Source organism: Cupressus sempervirens, chromosome 10 (genome assembly GCF_028749045.1).
Source record: "Cupressus sempervirens isolate cs-2001-9-10 chromosome 10, ASM2874904v1, whole genome shotgun sequence".
In the NCBI taxonomy this organism is placed as follows: domain Eukaryota; kingdom Viridiplantae; phylum Streptophyta; class Pinopsida; order Cupressales; family Cupressaceae; genus Cupressus; species Cupressus sempervirens.
In genome coordinates, this window is record NC_143127.1 from 13,040,675 (window position 1) to 13,062,590 (window position 21,916).

Genomic DNA, 21,916 nt, shown 5'->3' on the forward strand with positions numbered 1-21,916 from the left:
AGAGATTTTGTTGAGGGGAAACTGTTGCTTGGGAAATGGTGGATCAGACTGAAGATCAATAGAAGGATGCCTATTCGTAGAACAGTGGTAGGCATCAAATGAAACCCTAGCTTCCGAAGGGTTGGTTAGGAGTTACTTCGCCGAAATAAAGAAGAGTGAATTTTACTAATAATTATATTATATTAATTTTATTATTAATATTTTTTTTCTTTGATTGGTAAAAAGTTTCTTTATTAATATTAATCAGGAGTAACTAGGTGCAGACCAAGGGTAGTAACAAGAGTGGGGTACTACCATCCTGAAATAGACAAACAAAACCAGTAATAGAACAGTAAAAGACGATAGCCACCTAAAAAACTCAAAATTAAACAAATATTTACTCTACAGATTTATGCCTTCCCCTCAAATGGGATCGGAGGATCATATCAAAGGATTCATTCTTCGACTTCCTATTCTTCTTTGTTTTTACAACTTCCCATCCATCTTCCATTCTTGTAACCTCACTCTGTCTATTTGATTTCATTTTATCCTCATTGTCTGAAAGTCCAGACTATATCATCTATCGAATCCTCCATTGGTTCATGAACGTCCTGAGCCCTCCATTTTTATCTTACCTCCGGTCTTGTTGCACCATTACTCGGTTGCAACTATCTAACAACCCCATACACCATGGACCTATTGTTGTGCATTAATGGTTGCACAACATGTGGTGCAAAACCTGTAGGTGTTTGCACCTATTCTCCTGCAACAACTCGAGAGAAACTCTTTTGTTCCTCTCCATCTTTCCTTTTCTTTTCAACTCTATAATGTTGTTGTTTGACATCTTTCCACTATGATGCTTACCTTTGGATTCTCTCTTTGCTACATTGCACAACCATATGCCCTATTTGGAAGTATCTTCTCCACCTAAATGGGACCCCTTTATAATCCAAAGGTTGCACCCAACAACTTTGAAGTTTTGATCATGATTTCAGCTGAAAGCCCTCTAGACATATCCATTTTAGCCAAGATACGGGCCAAAAATAGAGTGTAGTAGATTAGATGAACCACCATCTACAAAAATAAATTCTCCAAAGAATTCCCAACTGCCTCAAGATATGATTCAAATCATAAATGTAGAGGAAAATAAGGAAGCCTAACCCAAAGTGGGACATTATCAAAACCTTCAGAATTTGGATTGAAATCTGGATGCCATGGTTTCAGCATAAGGGCATATCTTTCTTCTCAACACCAAAAATGTTCACATAAAATGTTGTTCCTGTCTTCTATATTCCCCAAAACAACAGTAAAAGAATCCCTTTGCTGCAAGGGAAATCTAGACTCAACTTGCAAGAAATGGCTCCCACTGATTAGAAATCCAAACATGTAGATCTTGCAAGCTTGACCAAAAGCCCCTAAAACAGCCAACCAATCCAAGCTCAGAAAAAACAGACTCATTATGGGCAACCTCCATTTCAGTACTTGCATCGAACGCTTCAAAGATGGTCCTAGCAGAAGGACGAGGAGACACATTGGAATCAGCCATTGAATGTTGAACCAAGTGCTGCAAATTAGATCTCCCTACCTTGGAAACATCAATTCCCCGGTAGTTGTTTTTAAAAATCCCATCATTTCAATCTTTCATGGATCATTATTGAGTTGAGGTTTGTTGCTGCTCCTTTGCAACTCGATCCCGAGCTCGGATAGATTGCACCTTTACCATAGTTCCCCCTCCACCAAAGGTTTGACGTCATTGTTTGTCCATGCATCTGACTCAGACATGCAAACTGAGACTGGACAAGCGGGACCGCCTTTTTCAAAAAATCACTCATTCCTTCACATTCTTTGCAACAACCCATCCTCTTTCAGCCCTCCATGACTACGATGTTGTTTCCATGCCAGCAATGTGCTGCCAGGCTAGGAAGCAGTAGAAAATCTGACTCTATTTTTGGGCAAGTGGAAAAAACCCTGGCGCTAACATTAGAAATTTTCAAACCACCACTGTAATGAGCCCTGCTAGCTCACACTCAACTATGTTGAAGAATGAATTTTTTCGTGTTTTGAAAGTTTAATGATTTTTTTGTGTTCTATCCAAATATGAAATATATAACAATAGATGGAAATTGAAAGTGCAAATTCTTCCTTCTATATTTTATTATGCAAACTAAGACAATGATGGCATCTAAATACAATGCACATACTGAAATTTAATTTGCAAAAACCTGGCAATGTATGATATGCAACATTGGCTTCCAAGGATGAAGTACAATGCTCATAAACTTGTCCTTTCAGCAAAACGCTAGCTCTAGAAGTCGATTGTAGCCCTGTTATGACCAAACGGTGCCTATATAATTCAGATAGTAGCCTTATGATAGTAAAACTGCTCCTTAAAGACTGATCACAACCTCTTCTTTCCTTGATGATATTGATGCCAGTCTGCCTCAAACTTATATGTATCGCCAACAGTTCCCAAATATCAGGAAATAAACAACTTTAGCAAGTATAAGCGATCCTCCAGCAAAAAATTCAATCATAGACCTTAATGCCAGCATATGCGATCATCTAATATTGATCGATTCACTAAATTCAATACCAATCAACAACAAAAAAGGCACAATTCATGGGCAAAGAATTCCCACTTAAGCTGCATAGAAAACTAAGAGAAATTTACAAGTTCTTCAGCTCAAACCCTCAAACCCCAAATTCATGAAGATAATAAAATGCATAGAATGAATATCCATCTCCAAGAGCTTACTTTTATAATATATCAATTCAAGTGACTTCTCCTTCACACCAAACGGTCAGTGGCTTCAAGTTTACACTTTCCACTTAAAAGGCTTCATTTCTCATAAAGCAACTTTATGTTATAATTTAAAGTTGACAAATAATGAAGTCACTTTATTAATTAAACTCTCCCATTGCTCCAAAATTACCCTTTTCATTGATATATTGGTATCCTGACACACAAGGTTCCTGCTTCATGTTCACATGATCTAAAATTTTTCATCCTGATTCCAACAAGCTATCACACTAAGGTGCCCATTAATCAATTTCAATTAAATCAAGCTTAGTAAATATAATTAAATTATAATTGGTTCTGCCCAAACTGGGACGGATGTCCTGTTTGATGATTACTCTCTTGGAATTAGGTGATACCTCCATTGCACAAGAAAATTTAGATGAATTCGTCAAGAAAGTTCAAAGTCCAATAGAAGGGTCAATGATGGAAAATATAGCTAATAGTGTTCTAGTTGAAGTCGAAACTTTTCCCATAGTTGTGCCTCGTCTGTAGTTATTGTTAGATTATATGAACAATCATGACACTGAAAATAGGTGTACCCGTAAGTCCTATAATGCCCCACTCAGAGATCCTTGGAACAAGGATAAATAAAATGCCAAGATATATATATTTTTAAAACAAGTATGGATGCACACAACAACATCATACAAGGATCACAAAGATCGCAATGGAAGACTAAACAAACATCCAAACACCAACGGATCTCCAAACATCCGTATTGAACAAAAATGACAAATTGCGGAAGTCACAAAACATGTTCGAATCCGAAACATCTCGAATTCGTAAGGTCAAACACTAGGGTTCGAGAACTCTGTAAAGGGTATCCCAATCACCTCTCAAAACCTTTCAGTCAAGTCGAAAAGTGCCCGTTGGTCGCCCGAGCAGGTTTTCTCACAGACCCAGATGATACTTTCATATAGCCTGGGCTATACTTTACCAGTATCGTACGACATTTCTTCAATGGTCGTGCGATACTTTTAGGGTCAGGGCAATAGAGTTTGTATGGTCGTGTGATACTCTTCCAGTATCGTACGAGGTTTCTCCAATGGTCGTGCAATACTATCTAGTATTACATGATATTTCTTCTTTGGGTGTGCGATACTTTACAAGTATCGCCCAATGCTGGAACACTGTCACCTAGGAAATGCAAGAAGCGTTCCAATGAATATTCAAGTTGATAAAATAGAGAGTTAGAACCTCCACATCGGGGAGTACTGGATCCACAAGTCCAGGCTTGGACATTCAAACACAAGAGCAACAAGACCATCTAAACCATAGCAATATAAGAAAACATACTGAAAGCAACATCACAATGTACAAAAACAACTAAACTCTTGCACAGTTCCTCCCGACCGTAATAGCATCATGAGACCTTGAAGGTCCTAGCCATCCCACGTAACATCCCAAACTGCCAACTAGATATTTGGAGCTGTCTTATGAGGGCGTCACTACTACAACGTAATAACATCATAAGGACAGAGAGATCTAACATGCTAATCAACAAAGCAGTAGATACTCCAACTAAGAGAATCACATCATCTAACCATATGCTAAACATCAATAAAAAGGAATGCGTCAAATAACTAACATCATCTAAACATGATATCCAAGCATTCCAAGTAAAGCATAAATCACAAAGAAACATACTCTGGAAACCCGAAACACCAAGTGAAACATCAAGCACCGGGTTGCACTGGAACAATAGACTGTCTTTGTACATCGGTCCCCAACAATGGTATTGGTAGCTATGCCTCCCAACCACGTGGAACCTATAGGTCCACTCTCGCTGTGCTGATGGAGATAATGATCCAACCACAAACACACGTAAAGAAAATGCCCATAGCTAACACTCATGCCAGACAGTAAAGAGGACTGCAACCAAGATCATGAGACAATGCAGTTATAACAGGTCCTAGTTAGACGCTCTATGGGTCAACTATGTAGGGACTATAGTGGAGAGTAATATGCTTGGTACTCCCAAGCTAAACCTAGTGTGGAAACTCTCTCAAGGTACTCTCTTGAAGGCCATCACACTAGTGCGGAAACACTCGCAAGGTACTCCCTTGGAGGCCATCGTTGAGTGTCCCCAGAATCAAACCGTAGGACATTGGCCCTCGGATGAACCGTACAAGCTTGTACCCTAGGATCAAATCGTAAAGGGTGTCACATTTTAATTATCTTTTTTTATTACCAAATTTATTTCTTTAGTTATCACTTATTTAGAAACTCCTTTACGCCAACCTGACAAATGGATACCGAGGTTACGAGAAAAGCCCGTCCACTGTCTACCCTACATACCCTTGCTCATCACACGATGAGCACTCATAGGCAATGCATATTCCCAACCCAACCCCAATGAACATACTCTACTAGAATCACCCGAGAGTTTGGGTCTCACAAGAATTGACAAAAGCATGCGCACGTGCTCCTGCATAGGCACACCAACATCACGAAGATCATAAAACAAGGGTTGGATGAGAACACAAGCAAAATAACACTTAATCGAAAACAAGCTCAAGAATATGGATGTGGCACGCATCCCAATGCAACATAAAAAGTGCAACAGTGGTTTGATCAACATCTTGTGGATAATCCAAGTTCACAACCAACATCATGCCAATAAAACCTAAGAAAACTGGGTGATACACATATTGAGGTAAAAACCTCAAAACTCGAAAACTTTGAAATTAAAACCCATTTGGTCTTGGGCACAAAAGCCATGAAAATCCAATAAAATTCAGGTGTGAAACGGTGTGAAACCCCAAACCCTCATCACGAAAATCAGGAAAACATTCATATTCGTCCAACTGGGCATAACTAGCAATCAGAAACAGATGGGAACACTAGTTCTTAGCCTCCTAACATAGAGCTACCAAAAATGGAAGCAACAACGTAAAAATGGGAGAGCCCTACCTAACAGCCAAAAGGGTAGAAATGGGAATCAACACAATAAAATAAATAACCCGCGGAAGCTGCTGAAGGTGCCGGCAATCCAAGGTCTCTTTCAGCTGGATCCAACATGACCAATTTCGTGAAGAGTCCATGCTCGTAGCTCCCACAACGAATAGAAACACAATCTTCCAGAAGAGGATTTGGAAAAAAAACTCTCAATTTTCTTATTTCAAAAAGTGAGAAGTGAGGAATAAAATTTATTTTTGGATACTTATTCACTTTTCGAGTGAATAATCAATTAGGGTAAATAACTAGGTAACTAGTTAAACCATGAATCAACCCAAACGAAAATAGGCTATTCCAAGTAATTGGAATTCATCTACAACAAAGCTGCTAGGAATTAAAATTAATTAAAATAAAGCCTGAAAGCCCTTATACCAAAATCATAGGATTTCTTAATAATTTTCGCGACAAATGCGAACTTGTGAATGCATAGACATGCTCATGGGTCTAATGACATAATGCAAATGAGTCCGGATTTAATCAAATCACCGGAGGGTTTAGTTTAAACAATTAAATAAGATACGTCGACCATATAGGGACGACATTGGTAAAATATGAATGACTGAATCACTATCTCCATGTGCCACTACCAAGGATATGATTCTTGCACATTAAAACACATGATCAAGTGCAATTGCATATAATAACATAGCCTAAGTAATAAATGCATTAAATAACGTAATTTAACCATTTATTTAATTTATGCTAAAATACTCCATTTACATCACTCACGATTGCATAAAGCATCACAAAGTAAGAATTAAGTAAATAACCATAGCATTAAATCCAACATATAAACGTAATCAGAGAATATGTTCAAAAACCGGATAACCAGATATCATCACAAAACATACTGTCATCTCAAAAGACATAATCATGCATATATGATCAACTAAACAACATAGTAATCTAACATCTTTCATACTGGAAATCAAAGTATAACATCTGACTATTATGTCATCTCAAATCTAAAAATAACGTGAGTAACAAGTATCTCTTGGATCTAAATATAACAAGGTACAGATTGCAAACACGAGAGGCACTACATCCTCCCCCACTAGGTATAGGCTTACGCGTGGAAGCCTACAAAAAGATAGGGGTACAAATCTCTCAATCGTGTAGCATCTTCCCAAGTAGCAGAAGTCTCATCGCTCGGTTCCCACTAGATCCTTACCTGTTGTACGTCCTGACCTCTCAGGGTTAGCCTCCGATGTTGAAGGATATAGATGGGCTCCAAAGAAAGCTGCTAATCCTCTCTACCTGCAAAACATCCCAATCAAGTACATGGGTCACATCGAGAATAAACATTATGGATGCGTGATAGGCTAGGTGGCAACTGTAGTCGATAAACAACAGGACCGATCCTCTCGAGGATCTCAAACGATCCGACAAAATGTGATGCCAACTTAGATCCTTTCCCATAGCGAATGGGGCTCTTCCTTGGACACACTCAAAAACACCCTGTCACTAACAAAAAAGTGACGATCCAACCTATGGGCATCTGCATACTTCTTCTGTCTGTCTTGAGCAGTAACCAAATGCTCTGTAATGCGAACAACTTGGTGCTCCATATCCTGAAGCATCTCTGGACCTAGAAGTACTCGGTCCTCTAAATGATCCAAACTCAAAGGGGTATGACACAGTCTACCATACAAGGCCTGAAAAGGTGACATGACAAGAGAACTATGATATCCATTGTTATATGCAAATTCAACAAGGTATAAATAATCCTCCCACTTCACCTGCCTGTCCATCACATACATGCGAAGCATGTGTTCTGGATTCTGGTTCACTCTCTTAGTCTGACCATCGGTCTCTGGGTGGTAAGCCAAACTAAAATTGAGCTGCGCGCCCAAAGCATGCTGGAGAGATGTCCACAGTGCTAAAGAAAACACTAGATCTCTATTCGAAATAAGCTGATGAGGAATCCCATGCAATTGAACAATATCCTCCAAGAAAACACGCGCTACCGAAGTTGTGTAGGTTGTCCTCATGGGTGAAAAATGTGTTACCTTGGACAACTTGTCCACTATCACCATGATACAGTCATGTTGTCGTGATGACATAGGCAACCCTATAATGAAATTAATAGATATGGTTTCCCATTTCCATTTTGTAATGGTATGCGATTGTAAAAGACTCATCAGATCTTGATGCTCTGCCTTCACTCTCTGGCACTCGAGACATCGAGCCACAAAATCAGCAACATCACGCCTCATCCTTGCCCAAAAGTACAATTGTTTAAGATCTGCATGCATCTTCTTGATCTCGGGATGTGTGGAATACGGTGCATGATGTGCTTCCGACAAAATCATGATACGAAGATCACTCGACACTATACATAGATACACCCTAAGTGTCCCAGCAGTCCATCAAACTCAACCAAATAACCTGAAAACCTCCCCTCAAGGGTATGTCCAAACTCAATCTTTGCCCTCACCTCTTGATACCATGTGTCACCAAGCAAGGCCTCCAAGATATGGCCTCGTAAATCCACTCCGAATGACAAAACCGATATCTCATGTTGCCTCCTACTCAAGGCATCCACTAAAATGTCCCCGTTTTTGGCCAATCTGTGCAGTTGATTGAGTTAGCTCATCATAGTGACCCTCGTGAGCTGACAAGGTGTTTTGGGGGTCTCAGTTGATTACTTGCCATTTTTAGTAAGTCTATTATGGGAAGTTGCTATTATTAGTAGCGTAGTGGATGGCTTGGCAGTTGGTCGTCACGTGCAATTGATTAGGTTAATAATTACATGAGCTCTTATTTATTTATTCATTGAGTTGCATTATTATATCAATGTTTATATTATTATAATAATGACTTAAAGAGATTTCTAAAAAGCAAGTTGGAAAGTTTCTAGTGTTGAGTTCTTTTGGGAAACTTCTACGTTTTCTGAATTGGAATTTTATGGAAACTTTTGCCAATAAAAAGCTTATAAACGAGTGCTCTTTTCATCGATAAAAAAAAACACCCTTGATTATATATTTGAATTTGTGCCTTTGTGGCTTTTTTCTGGGTTTTGAACTATACACCCTTGCTGATGTATAAGGGCTAGAAATTCTGAGAATTGCATTTGCAATTTAGCTGCTGAGGTATAGCTAAGATTGCCTAACTTCTCTACTGTTCATCACTGTATCTGAGAAGTGTTTTCATTCTATTGTTGAAGTATAGTGGATTTGACATTTGCTAGATATTTTCCTTACTGCAGCATACTGTGGCTGGGGAGAATACTGTTGGAAAGATTGTTGGTTTGGAGAGAGGATTGATTTGCGGATGCGTGTATTAACTTTCATATGTAGAGGAATTGACTGGGAACTTATTTGAGTGTTGTTCTTCATTCTCAAGTGGAATCCTAAGTTTGGGCATCGCACCTACAAGTAGAAGCCGTGTGCATTGTAGTAATCTTTGGTTGGGCCTGTGTTTGGAAATTTGGGCCTATATTAATAATTTACAGATTATTGTACATGTTGAGAAGCTTGTGTCTGAATCAAGGTGAGCCGTCACCCATTTCTAGACCAGTGTTATTGCTCTTTATGACCTGCGGCAACTTTTGGGAGCCCTACGATCACTACAACAGGTGGTGTTGTATTGTTCAGGAGGGTTATTGTATACTGGAGGGTCTGCACATATCCGAACTGTGATTTGCAATTCAATTGGACGCCATTTCTTTCTTGGCTGTGACTTGCAATTGCGAGTAATGTAGTTTAATACCAGTCATGTTTATTAGTATCACAGGCTTGCATTGAAGTTGACAATGGGGAGGCTGTGATAAGGAGCCGTCTCTAACTTATTTCTTGGGTCCTCCTTTTATCGGCAAATGCAAAGAATGGTGTTATGAAGTAAATTAGGTTTCATCATTGTTCAATTCTGAAAATTTGGTTTCTTGTTATTTAATCAATGCTGCCCCTCTTTCCGCTAATATAGTTATATGTAATTCTTGAGTTGAAAGGTTAGATTCAGTATTTACCATGTACTCATCATATCTATTGAGAAATTAAATAAAACAAAAGCATAGAAACACTGTTCTTGGCATCAATGATTTTGTAGAATTTTTATGGTAGTATCAAATGCTTGCTTGGGAAGTGTTTGATGTAATGTCAAATCGTTCAATGTAAAAGAAATTTATGCTTGATTTAGCTATAACTAGACAGGGTTTTTACAGTGGTATTAGAGCAGTTTCCTGCCAGCCTGTAGGAATTGGGCTCAGTTTGGTCAGTGCTTGATTTAAAGTGCAGTCAATATTTGATTTGATATTTCTATCATGGTTGATGTAGGAGGTTTGTGTTAGGTATGCACTATACCTGAAGAGGACATAATTCTCCTCACAAAGAAGGAGAACTTGGGACTTAGCCTGGTTCGGATGGTAGTCTAGGTGGTTCTGGTGGCACAGGACTACAACCCACAAATGCTGAGGTTGATAGAGATGCCCTGTAGGCATTTAGGAATATTGCAGTCGGGCAACAATAGATGACAGATGTATTGCAATAGTTGTTTAATACTCTACAACAAATGGCACTACCTTGAGGACGGAGTAGGGAGAGAGCTCGAGATGTTTCTGTTGGTTCTCATAGATCTCGAGTTGAGGATAGAACCTGAGATGGTGTTGGGTACATAGATGCAGATCGGGTTCAGGTTGAGGATCGTGGTGGATTTGTTGATAGGGCTGACATACATACCGATGCTCGTGATAGGTTGCGGAAGCCCACGTTTCTGAGACCTGAGATGGATGTGGTCAGTATTGAGCCTAAGGTCATTCCTTTTGCTGATGATGTGTTGGCACACTTTACGGAGTGAGATGCTTTACCATAGGTGATTAAAGGTCATTTGAATTTTGATAGGTTCCTAACTCAGAAACGAGAGCATTCCACAGTGAGGTCGGGACCTAAGAGACTGCGTCCTCGACAGAATGAGCTACAACAAGTTGCCAGTAAGATGTCTTTGTAGCACTCTGATGGAATTGGGAGAGTTACAGCTCGAGCATGGATTCATAAGCTCGATACATATTTGGCTTTGTTGGCTATGTCTGAAGTGGACGCTATCAGATTTGGAGTGTTGCATCTAGACGGAGCTGCCCATGACTAGTGGTACCATGGGTTGGTTTCTTTGCAACATGATCAGATCACTTCCTACGAGGAGTTCGTGAATCGCTTGATCGAGAGATTTGATAGGAAGGATTCAGAGGTGTACTTCCGTGAGTTGGCTCAGCTGAAGCAGTCTGGTGGATTGGAGAACTATATCAGCGAGTTCCAGAGGCTTTCGGTCATGGTTTATGATATTTCAGAGCACAAATGAGTGATGTTGTTCATGGAGGGATTGATTGAGCCACTTGGTGGATAGGTGAAGTCATTGGACCCATCTTCTCTACAGTTAGCGATGCGTAAGGCACGTGACTTTGAGTCCTCTTCTCGAAGCAAGGTTGCTTCAAAATATTCTTCTCTTCCGCTTGATGATGAGGAGTCCCCATTAGTTGTTGAGGACAAGGGCAAGTCAATGGGGAGATCCAATGACACTTCTAGAGAAGATTTGAGGAGGCGACAACTTTGCTTTTGGTGCAAGGGGCCTTTCTCTAAGGGTCATACTTGTGTGTTAAGGCCAAAGGGAGTGGCGAATCGTGGTATGTGGGTTTACACTGATATGATTGAGGGTGAGTCATCACAAAAACATGAGGATGTCGATGAAGATGATCATACTGATGATAGAGTTTATAATATGATGAGTATTTATAGTTTGGTATTTGACTCACATGTTCAGGATTTGCACCAGGTGCAGATTTGGCCCGAGCCTAAGTTGGATTGTTTACAAGATGATTGGGTAGGCATAATGAAGGAAAGTGTGTTGAAATCTCCTATGAATTTGCCAGTTAGTGATGTTCCAACTTTTACATCATCAAAATAGATATTTGGTGTTGTGTTGCAAGTTATGTTATGGGTCATAATGGTGGCATTGGTATTTTGTTGGTTTAGTGAGGATGGGGACATCGCATGCTTCTTGTGGGATTCCGATGGGGGTTTTTTTTTCATACTGGATTGCTCGAGGACAAGCAATTTTGGGGAGGGAGGACTATAATGTCCCCATTTTTGGCTAGTCTATGCAGTTGATTGAGTTAGCTCATCATAGTGACCCTCGTGAGCTGACAAGGTGTTTTGGGGGTCTTAGTTGATTACTTGCTATTTTTAGTAAGTCTATTATGGGTAGTTGCTATTTTTAGTAGCGCAACGGATGGCTTGGTAGTTGGTCGTTACCTGCGGTTGATTAGGTTAATAATTACATGAGCTCTTATTTATTTATTCATTGAGTTGCATTATTATATTAATGTTTATATTATTATAATAATGGCTGAACGAGATATTTCTAAAAAGCAAGTTGGAAAGCTTCTAGTGTTGAGTTCGTTTGGGAAACTTCCACGTTTTCTGAAGTGCAATTTTATGGAAACTTTTGCCAACAAAAAGCTTATAAACGAGAGCTCTTTTCATCGAGAAAAATAAACTCGCTTGATTATATATTTGATTTTGTGCCTTTGTGACTTTTTCCTAGGTTCTAAATTGTATGCCTTTGCTGATGTATAATGGCTGGAAATTCTGAGAATAGCATTTGCAATTTAGCTGCTGACGTATAGCTAAGATTGCCTAACTTGTCTATTGTTCATCACTGTATCTGAGAAGTGTTTTCATTCTACTGTTGAAGTATAGTGGATTTGATATTTGTTAGATATTTTCCTTACTGTAGCATACTGTGGTGTTAGTACTCAATATGGTCACAGTTTTTAAACTTTCAGTTTCAGAGGTTGAACCTCTTTGAACCACTTCGAACTGAAGTTCGAAGTAGTTCAAAGTAGTTCGATAGTTCAAAGCAGTTTAAAATGGTCCAATAGTCTAAATTGTTCATTCAGCAGGTTCAGTTCAACAAGTTCAAAATCTCATCATTTAGGTCCAGATTCTCCCAGTTCAATAGTTTCGAGAAACTGCAAAAGTACAGGTCAAGATGGAGATCAACTCAGTGGTTCAGAAAAGTTCATCTTGCAAGCTCATTGGTTGACAAAAGTTGAAGTGCAGATTCTAGTTCCCAATATAAGTTCAATTCTGATGTTTGAAGACTCAATGTTTGCAGGTTCACGTAAGCAGATTCAGAGGTTCACATTGCTGAGTTTGAAACACGGTCCAATACTTTAGTATGCAGTTTTGAACACTTCAAATTCAAGACAGAAAACTTGAAGTTCAGATAGAGCTTTGTGATAAAATCTCAGAGTTGGATGATACATGTTGAACAAAGCATGGTGACCGTGTGTGTAATAAAAAGGGCTTTTCCGCCTAATCATTATTGGACCATAATCTTGAAATCAACTGGTGATTAATATATATTAGAGGATTGAAAGTGACATTTATGTTTGCCTCTCAATAGAAGACATTGAACATGCTGAAGCTGAGACTATGGTTGAAGGAACATTGGATGGATTTACGTTTGATTTTGATGATGAGGGAGATGCACAAATTTTTGAAATGCTCTTTCCTCATAAAACCAAATCATATCATTTGTAACCATGAGGTTTGGATAAGCCCGAAACACCATGCAAGAATACAACCTACAAACATGGATTCTCTGATGACAAAAAAATAGTCATGTTTCATAGGTCATAAACCCCAAATTAACCGTTGGATCTGGCTGAATTTTAGATATTTCTTGGCAAATCTAGTCCTCTAAATCTTCACCAAAGTGTTTTGTCATATTACATGTGGATCAAAAGTTACAGGTTCTTGACTTCACCACTATCGGATCAGAAATAACAGTCATGAATTGCAGATGGAAGAAAATAGTCATATTTCGAGGGCCAAATCTCTCAATCCGACCGTTGGATCATGCTGAATTTAAGATATTTGTTGGAAAACCTAGTTATCTAAATCTTTTCCAAATATTTTTATGAGATTTGGTATGGATCAAAAGTTATAGGTTTCTATTTACACCTCTATCGGATCAGCAATTAGCAATTACAGAATGCAAACAACTACATTGGGTCTCAGTGCGGGGCCCATAACTTCCAATCAAACCGTTGGATTTGGCTCAATTTCAGATATGTTTCTAAGAAGCAAGTTACGCATGATCTAGCAAAAGCATTTTTCAAACTCATTCCTGGTTAATGAGTTACGACTGATTGAGTGGGACACTGTCAAAACTGTCAATGGCAGTTATAAAATCATGACAGAACATCATCACCAGCAAGTGCCACCTGTCAGCATGAGTATGTGATAGGGGCCACGAATTTGCAAAGATATAAAATTGAATATTATATCCAAGGAAATGTAATCCAAAGATGAAAAATCATTAATTGACACCTGTCAAATAGTTATGTACACTTGTCCAAAGCAGATACAGCCACATGAAGATGTTAGAACTTTGGTTAGTAATCTTTGGAGACTCTCACATAGGGAAATATTGTAAAATTGAAAGGTCACCGAAATAACTTTGAAAAGGATTATTATTGATGAGAATAAACTTTAATAAAGTTTATGAAAGTAAGCTGATGAGGGAAAACGAAAAACTTCCTGGGAATGTGTAAAGAAACAACTGGCAATAAGCAGTTACAGAAACTAAAAGGGGGATTCATGCAGAATTCTATTTAATTGAGAAGGTAAGATATAGAAGGGGTTCCAGTTTTTGGAGTTTTGGCTGGGAGACTTTGGGCTACAGCAGAACAAAGGCTGTGAATACAGTGATAGGAGGGAAGATTGGATTTCTCTGAGACTTTGTGCTACAGGAGGTTCCATTCTTTTTCCTGTTCGATTCTGACTTCTTCCAGACTGCAGACTTTGAGCTTCAGGGAGGGAGGAGATCTTGCAAAATCATTTTTTTATTTCCTTGGGAGATAGGGAGAGGCAGAGCATGGGCAGATTTTTCTGTTTCTGAACTGTGTGTCTGAGATAGAGAAAAGGTTTTGATGATTGATGTAATATTGTGAAAGAAGTTTCTGTTTTTCTTTAAATAATGGTCTGATTGTAATGTGTAAAGGAGTCCTTGTGTTCTTTTACAGTCAGGGAAGGGAGGTTGAAGGCTAAACATATTATACTTTGTTGATAATGTATTTTTCCTTCCACTGAATTTGGACTTTGAGTCATTTCCAGTTTTTCCTGAAATTACAGTTTGTTGTCATTGTTTCTTTATTACGTTGACGTTCCAAACATCTTTCAGAGCTCTGATTTTAATTCTCTCAAGAGAGCAGAGGTTAGGTATTCATTTACATTATGTGATATAGTGTACAACAAATTAACTTTGTGTAATTAGTTTTATTCTGTTTCCTTTCTTTTCAATTCTTAGGTTTCGCGTCTACTCTGTGTTTACAGATAGATGCTTGGTATCCTTCCGTGCTTTCCGGTTAAAAGTACTTATAATTAATTCATTGTAAATCTTGCACGGGGAGCTGTACCCGATAAAATTCAGAGGAAGGTTGTTAATCTAGTAATAACCTATCCAACTGTTGGTGCTAATTTGTCCTTTCATTTGGGCATTCAGGGTCAAATTTGCATGCATTATCTCGAAGGACAATCTGTTCACTAACATGTGGCTAGGGAGAATACTGGTGGAAAGATTGTTGGTTTGGAGAGAGGATTGATTTGCGGATGCTTGTATTAACCTTCATATCTAGAGGAATTGGCTGGGAATTTATTTGAGTGTTGTTCTTCATTCTCAAGTGGAATCTCCTAAGTCTAGAAATCGCACCTGCAAGTAGAAGCTGTGTGCATTGTAGCAGTCATTGGTTGGGCCTGCATTTGGAAATTCAGGCCTGTATTAATAATTTGCAGATTATTGTGCATGCTGAGAAGCCTGCGGCTGAATCAAGTTGAACCATCACCCATTTCTAGACCAATGTAATTGCTCTTTATGACCTGTGGTAGCCTTTGGGAGCCTTGCAATCACTACAGTAGGTGGCGTTGTACTGTTTGGGAGGGTTATTTTATACTGGAAGGTTTGTACATATCCGAACTGTGATCTGCAATTCAATTGGACGCCATTTCTTTCTTGACTGTGACTTGCAATTGGGAGTAATGCATTTTATTACCAGTCATGTTTATTAGTATCAGTGGCTTGCATTGAAGTTGATAATGGAGAGGCTATGATAACGAGCTGTCTTTGACTTATTTCTTGGGTCCTCCTTTTAGCAACAAATACAAAGAATGGTGTTATGAAGTAAATCAGGTTTCATCATTGTTCAATTCTGGAAATTTGGTTTCTTGTTATTTAATCAATGCTGCCCCTCTTTCCGCTAATATAGTTATATGTAATTCTTGAGTAGAAAGGTTAGATTCAGTATTTACCATGTACTCATCATATCTATTGAGAAATTAAATAAAACAAAAGCATAGAAACACTGTTCTTGGCATCAATAATTCTGTAGAATTTTTACAGTAGTATGAAATGCTTGGTTGGGAAGTGTCGGCCGCAAGTTCCAAATCATGAGGGGGGTAGCTAAGCTCATGGTCCTTGAGTTTTCTAGACTTGTATACAATCACATGACCATTTGGCATCAACACCGCACCCACATCCTCCAACGAAGCATCGGTGTGAACCATAAAATCACCTATAGGATTAGGCATTGAAAGGACTGGTGCACTGGTCAAATACTCCTTAAGAGCATTAAATGCTGGCTCATACTGGTCTGACCAAACATAATTCTTCCCTTTCCGCTGAAGAGAAGTGATGGGATGGGCTACACACGAAAAATTCTTGACGAAGTGACAGTGGTAGCCTACCAATCCCATAAAACTACGAACTTCACAAACATTAGTGGGTACTGGCTAATCCACAATAGCTTGGATTTTCTCTGGATCCACTGCAATACCATCACTAGTGATGATATGCCCCAAATATTTCACCTCGGATTGGAGGAACCCACATTTACCCAAGTTGCTATACAACTGATGATCTTGGAAGCATTGCAACACTTGGCATAGACGGACCTCATGTTCCTCTATAGTCTTAGAATAGATCAATATGTCATGCAAGAATACAATGACACACCGATCGAGGTACATGCGAAATATTCCATTCATTAGGCTTATGAACACTGATGGCACATTGGTTAACTCAAAGTGTACAATCGTGAATTCATACTAATGAATGTCGGCCTCATGAATACGAAGCTGATGGTATCTTGACTTAAGATCAATCTTTGAGAACACTTGAGCTCCCTTCATCTGATTGAACAAGTCATCTATCCTTGGCAAAGGATATCGGTTCTTAACCGTTACCTTATTCAATTGTCGGTAGTCAATGCATAAATGCAATGGCCCATCCTTCTTCACAAAGATGATTGGTGCACCCCACGGGGATACACTAGGATGAATATGGCCCTTGGCCAACAATTCCTCCAACTACAATATGAGCTCACTCAACACCTGAATAGTCATGTGGTAAGAAGCTTGTGAAATCTGCTTCGCTCTTGGTATGAGATTGATTTGAAAATCAATGTCATGTTGCGGTGGCATACTTGGTATCTTATCAGGAAACACTTCTGCATACTCACGAAAGAGTGGGCGATCATCGAGTGTCATCGTACGACTCTCGGCGTCCTCAAGGTCACTACTAGAGACTGGAAAGAATTGACATCCCTTTTGCACATTCCACTTCAGCTGGTTTCTTGAGATCATATCAAGTGAGACTAGTCTCTAGACCCCCAAAACTTCTACCTGTCCACTTGTGTCATCAATATAAAGCACTGACTTACACCGAAAATCTTTATTCGCCTGATGGGTGGCTAACCAATCCATGCCCAATACCATGTCATATGATCCTAGAGGTAGGATGCAAAGATCCACTATGGTGGTGAAGGTACCCAAGTTCAATTCACATCCACTGACCAAGGAGTCCATAGCCACCTTGGATCTTGTGGCTAACTCAACTTTCCACCTATCAGCTTGATGTGTTGCCACTAGCCCACATCGCTGAACAAGAGATGGTGAAATAAAAGCATATGAAGCACCTGAGTCAAATAATATTGAAGATGAAATACCATGCAACATACTTGTAGCCTCGAATACGGTACCCTAGTGCTTAGCTTGATGGTTATCAACTGGCGTAACAACTCGATGGTCCCTACTTGCATCTCCCATGATAGGCTCTAACATGGCCGCACCTCTACTAGGTCCCAAAGATGTCTTTGAAGGACACTCTATGGATCTATGGCCAAGTTGACAACAAGAGTAACATGCTCCTTCGAAATTGGCATTGAAACCATTTCCACTTTGGGGAGCATTAGAATAGGGTGCACTCCCTTTGCTAGAACCTTGTTGACTATTTTGAGGTGGGCGACTCTATTGAGGTTGCTGGCCTCGGCTCTGGTCACCTACTTTCTTCCCTGAGGTTCCTAGATTTTGTCCACCCTTAGGCCAATTCCGTTTTTGTCGACCCTCGCGACTATGACCACCTTGGGAAGGTGCAGATTGGGTTTGGCCCTTTCCCAAAGACTGCGTCTGAGGGGATTGTACATACTGACCTGAAGGTTGTGATCTTTGATTCTGAGAGCTTGATTTACCACTGAAACCCCTAGCCACATTGCTCTCAATAATTCTTGCCTTCTCCACGGCAAGTGCAAGCATTCTTGGCTAGTGAATACGGACATCCCCAATGATAAGAGTCTCTAAGGCCCCTAACAAAATGTTTAGAGAAGAGTGCTTCATCATGACGGTAGCTTGAATACTACCTCAATCCAAGAAACCACTTCTCATACTGATCCACCAACATATTCCCTTGCTTGAGCTCATGAAATTCATTAGTACGGGCCTCACGATACTGTGATTGCAAATATATGCATTATTGTGCACTTAGTCAAGTATTGGCGAACTTGTGGTGCGACAACTCCAGAGTAAACGTCTCCTCTTGTCAGCATCAAATGCCTTTGTGCCATCTCTACCCTCACCATACGACATATCAATACCATCATACTGGCCCCAACACTTGTTCTCCCACCGTACATACCACCATACAAGTATTTTGTTCACTTGACACACATCCCATGACCAATCTTGGCTATTGTACGAACATCTAGTGAACACTGTACTGACTATCTTCACACCTGCAGTACGCCCTGTTACCATTGCCGACAGAACATTCTATACCTCCTCTACCATGTACGATCAATCCTGCACATCCTCCACCGTACAACATACACAATTGGCCACTTGAGCAATTGAAAATCATCCCTCTAGATCCTCACCTTAAGACGTAATTGACTCCTGGCAAATCGAGAACATTATTGTGGCATTAGAGCAATTGCCTCAGGTCGAGATCCCATTCAGGCATTTCCTTCGGATCGAGATTGCCTCCGGACTAAGATCCCTTTTGGGTTGAGATTGCCTCCGAACAAAGATCTCCTTTGGGACGAGATTTCCTTTGGGCTGAGATCGCCTTTTGTTGAGTAACATGGATCGGTTCTATAGATGTAATTATATTGTCATTGTTATAGATATGTTTCAAATGCAGATCCCAAACTCTTATAAATATAAGAGTAGGAGACATGTCTCATGAAGAGGCATGTCTTTACCTTAATCATTATTAGTTAATATATATTAACGATATAAATCTCAATATGACATATGATTTATATATGTGTGTGTGTGATTGTGTGTGTGTATAATATATATATATATATATGTAGTATATAATTATAATATTATATTATATATATATATGTATCAACATTGCATCTTAAGATTAAATCAATCCGACTGTAGCTATAATCTTAACACTCCCTCTTAGCTAGGGAGGATTTGTTACGGATAACAATATTCTTCAATTCACTATGAGGCTAAATTTCTCAACACTCCCTTTGTAACAAAGAGAGAATTAAAGCAATTTGATTACAAGATTTGAACACCACCTTAAGTGTGGTCTATGATAAATTTAAGTTATGGTGGGCGGCAAGATTCGGCCCGAAGAACCATAACAACTTTCATGGTGTTTAGCAAAATCCGGCCTGAAGAACCATGGTAAGTTGGTTATCAAGGTGTTTGGCAAAATCCGGCCGAAGAACCAAGATAACACTTGCTCCAACACATTTTAGTGTTAGGAGATAGGTCTACTATTGATAAGATTGTCACCTTTCAATAGTTACCTTCTGTTTGCTATCATAACTTCCGACACTCTGGGACAACAACTTAATGTAGTCTGTTATGATAAAAGGTCCAACTATTGATAAGATGGTCACCTTTTAATAGCTCCCCTCTAAATACATACATCAATGAAAAATAGTCACCTTTCATGACATAATCACAACAACATCATGTAGTAACTCACATGATATCCACCATGAACCAAGTTGGAGGGTGGATGCACTATAGCTGCTACTAAATGTTCGAACAAGAGTTTTCACCTTAGACTTCTCTCTCATAGAGGAGAGCACAGTACAAAGAATTTCTCTTAGAAGTTCTCCTCATAGAGAAGATATCATCCACAAAGGATTGCATCTCAAAATTTCTCCCTCTGAACATCGATCCTGGGAAGTCAAGTCCTCTAGTTACTTCTCAGAAACTCTCCTCACTCGAGGATGCCTGTCGAAATCACTTTGAATCTGATATCAATTTTCTGATTTTTTGGTGATAAGTCATCACTTCCTCATAATATATGTAGGAGTAGGCCCATCAACATCATGTAGTCACCCACATGTATTTCTAGACTTCCTCTAAGTATCAATCTTCTAATAACCTGCATTGCCTTAGAAGAAGTGTCGTACTCCCTCTTAATGTAGAAGGATCTCATAATTTCAATCATCAAAAATGTTTGCTTCAAGAGCCCCATTTTATCCATCTTGATCATTAGGGTCTTTGGAGCTACTATCATTAGTTTGAGTCTGCACAATATTTAGTAGCATGTGTAAAGTACCAACTTTCTTTTCCTGTAAGAACATCCTCAAACATAAAGGAAAAGATCAAGGCAAATACCTGTTAGAGTATGTATAGAATCACAAATAAGAGAGGGACTACAATAAATATATAATTGTAATACTCAAGGATAAGAATATTTATCTTCACATGAAAGAGACATCTCCCCTCTAAATATGGTTCAAGTAGGAATGGGACATTGATTATTATTTCCCCCCACAATGTAAGATTCCCACTTCTATATCGTTAACCCATAAGATCCACTCCAGTCTTCCGTTTTATTTGCATATCTTGAGTAGAATTTGTGATGGTTATCATACCAAATGTGTATGTGTATAATGGAACCCTTTGAATTTACTACAAAACTTGTATTCATGGTAAGTATGCCAACATGCAACTTTAACTGCCCTTCCTTAATACTTGCAACATTATCTTTTGGAATTTTGTGCCAAGAAAGTATGCATCTTCAATATCCAAAAAATGCACCATCTTTCTTATGTATGACTTATAACTCTATACTTAAAATAGACCCATAGTTTGATCGAAAAATCAAAATAATTTTTTTCACACTCTTGTATTATCACTGCTCATGATTACACTATCCACTAGTCTACAAAATGAATTTTGGATCAATCTCAAGATCAATAAGTTTGATACCATTATAATGTCTCCATTTGAAAACACCTTCCAATTAATGGACAACTCCATTGAGTCAATTAAACTTACTCTGAGATATCACCAAAATTTCACTATAAGTTCATAAATTGATCATATATTGTCGATAATTGGTCAGTGATTGCTTTTGATGAAACTCGCTATATTTGATTTGGATAATTGGTTGCATCTAGTTTAATGCTTTCTATACAATGCGATCCTTCTTATGGGTTTTTGTAGCAATTGTATTATGTAGATAATGTAAGAGTTAAAGTTTGAGGATCGCTGTGAGTAAAATGTCAACCTCCCTTTGATCGTAGGTGGGTCCCTAGTTCTCAAGACTTGTACTCCACCTCCCTTTGTTTATAATGTTTCACTACTTTGTAGAGAGATGTATCTTTTCAAACTAGTCAATTTCTTGACTTTTATTATTCACACTTTCTTAATATTTATTATTATTAGTTCTGGTCACTCCTCGTCTTCCACTGAATATCTTGTCTTTATTTCCTCCTTTATTGTTCCCTGTAATTACAGTGTATTTTATCACCCGGTATGGTCTGCTAGTCCATGAAATATATTGTTACTATTTGTTTTAGACTTGTTGCTATGTGGATGGAGACACTAAGATGCAATGGAATTCTCATGATGTTTACAAGGAATA

At 38.9% G+C, this 21,916-nt stretch overlaps 1 protein-coding gene across 2 annotated transcripts in view; it reads left to right on the forward strand.

The window, feature by feature from the left end:
* Window positions 1-21,916, forward strand: part of LOC149532320 (Small GTP-binding protein) — a 317,802-nt gene that overhangs the window by 121,726 nt on the left and 174,160 nt on the right. The window lies entirely within an intron of this gene.